Source organism: Choloepus didactylus, chromosome 3 (genome assembly GCF_015220235.1).
Source record: "Choloepus didactylus isolate mChoDid1 chromosome 3, mChoDid1.pri, whole genome shotgun sequence".
In the NCBI taxonomy this organism is placed as follows: Eukaryota; Metazoa; Chordata; class Mammalia; order Pilosa; family Megalonychidae; genus Choloepus; species Choloepus didactylus.
The window spans coordinates 48031939-48034459 of record NC_051309.1 but is presented as its reverse complement, the minus strand read 5'-3'; the positions used below and the strand labels follow the sequence as shown (position 1 = coordinate 48034459).

The following is a 2521-nucleotide window of genomic DNA, read 5'->3' as shown; positions in this document are numbered from 1 at the left end:
GTCAACCTTAAATAAAGGTGATTGCCCTCAGCAGTCTGGGTGGGCCTCATCCAAATGGTTGGAGGTCTTAAAAGGGGGAACTGAAGGTTTCAAGAATGAGAAGGAGTTCTGCCTAGAGACTATATCCTCCAGTCCTCTCTGACCTCCTTACAGACTCAGGCTGTGGACTTTAAGATACTCCTTCCAGAATTTCTAGCCTCTGACCTGCCTGTTATACAGTATTTAGATTTACCAGCTGCCACCATTGTGCAAGCCAAAGCCTTATTAATAAATCTTATTTTATATGTATACACACACACACACAAGTATTCTGTTGGTTCTATTTCTCTGTAGAACTCTAATATTAACACCTTCAACTTATAGAAGTCTATGTTCATGATATGCTGACATGCAAATTCCTATTCACTGGGCCTTTCCAGACCCTAATCCTGTCTCCTCAACTTAAGGAGACTGTCAGGCGCTGCCTGGTTTTCTCTTCCTTGCCCTGAATCTCAGAAACTTTCTCCATGCTGTAAACTGGGGCAATTGCAGAATTCGTGGTGTTTGTTTCCCATCTCTCAGAGACTGCTCTCCTTCTTTGTATGATATACAGTGTTTTGAGACATGTACAGGCCATTATTTGCTCAGGCAGGAGGTTAAATCATGTCCCTGTTACTTCTTGTTGCCCAGAAGCAGAACTACCTTGACATTGGCATTTTAATTGTATTTGATTTATTTGTATTTATGGGATGTGTTTGTATTTAATTTGAAATTTTTATTTTGGATTTCATAGTTGTATAATACCTATGAACATAAAGGATATATCGCTGCTTTTATAATTTTTTTAAAAAATATAGTGCTCGCTTTGACAGCACGTGTACTAAAATTGGAATGATACAGAGAAGATTAGCATGGACCCTGCACAAGGATGACACACAAAGTCCTGAAGCATTCCATATTTTTTTCTTTCTGGTGTAAGGAAAATGTTCAAAAATAGATTGGGGTGATGAATGCATAGCTATATGATAGTACTGTGAACAGTTGATTGGACACTATAGATGATTGTATGGTATGTGAATATATTTCAATAAAACTGGATTTAATTAAAAAAAAAAAAAGGAATGTCATCTAGAACAAGGCCACAACAGATCCCAAGCTTTTAGTACCTCCTGAGTTTAGGATGTATTCTTAATCACCCTAAACAGGCAAATAAAAAAAAGTGTATATACACACAAATAAACATAATATAATATACAAAAAATTATAATAATTGCAGCCACCTGCAGGGGTGAGAAGAGGAAGAATTTCATTGTTCTTTAAAAGATGTCCACTTACTACTCGAAGTGTGAAACACTATTCTAGTTAAAAGAAGAATATATAGTATTCTAAATGTGTTTTATCCTTGAATGGCCCTGTGTTTTTAAAAAGATTTTCCTTTTCTTTCATTTGTTGCCCCTGCCATTTGCACTATTTAACTTCTGTGGCCCTCATGATACAAACATGGATTTATCTCTCTCTGGTGTATAATATCAATAAATCCTAGGATTTTTATTTGTAGAGGTTGGGCATTAAGGACACATACCAGATTTAATGGATTAGGTATTGAAAGTTCTGGGATGGTTGATGACATGTGGAACTTGAACAACTTGGATGTACAGTAAGCCATGGATATCAGGAAAGCAAGGAAGATCCAGGAAAGACTTTGCCCTAATTATACTGCCCTCCCACCCTTGGTAGATTTCCATAGCGTTGGGCTTGTCACAGCAGTGCAGGGAAGTGAAAATGGTAGAAATCTAGAGGAAATGTTTAATCATCAGGACTTAGAACAGTTTTGAGAAGGTTTCTTTCACTAAGGCTTAAGACAGGATATACCTGTTTTCATTAGATTGGAATATCCACCAGCAACAGCAATATATACCTGGCCCACCATTCATTCCAACATTTAGAACAGTGCCCAAAGCAGATGCTCAAGAAAAATATGCTGAATATCCTAGAAATAATGAAGTCAGTACAGTCTTCTCAGATCAATGAAGTCAATAATCTGAGTCTTCTGTAACTATTTTTAGTCCTCTAAGAGGCCAGGTCTGAGGGTAGAAAGAGAAGAGCAAGATCTTGTTGTTTGTAAAATACAGCAGTAGTAACTGGCAGATGTAGTAACTGGGCTCTAGTTCAGTTGCTTCAATTAATTACTGTAAGACTTAGCCTATAACTGCTGTGAGCGATGAAATCATATGCATTTTGTTTATTAAATTTTCAGTGCCTAGAATGTGTGCAACACATATGTAATAGATATTCAACAGAAATGAAAAAGGAATGCTTACTTGAAAGAGGAAGTGATTGTGAGCCATCCTGTGATTCTGAAGGGAAACTGAGAGAGGTGTTCCTTACTGCTCAGTATCAGAAGATATTCAAGTAGGTGAGTCTATAGCAGAAATTCATATATAAGATGATTGGACCCAATAGAGTTGTGGAATAATAGGGGAAAGGGCCATTTTTCATTTCCTATTAACGTAGACATCTTTTGTCCCACTTAATACTTGTT

General features: G+C 37.0%; 1 non-coding gene across 1 annotated transcript; it reads left to right on the top strand.

The window, feature by feature from the left end:
• The first annotated feature begins 835 nt into the window (after positions 1-835).
• On the top strand, positions 836-942 carry LOC119530752. The gene has a single exon (XR_005216133.1). It is a non-coding gene; the product is annotated as a U6 spliceosomal RNA (small nuclear RNA).
• Positions 943-2521: the final 1579 nt, after the last annotated feature.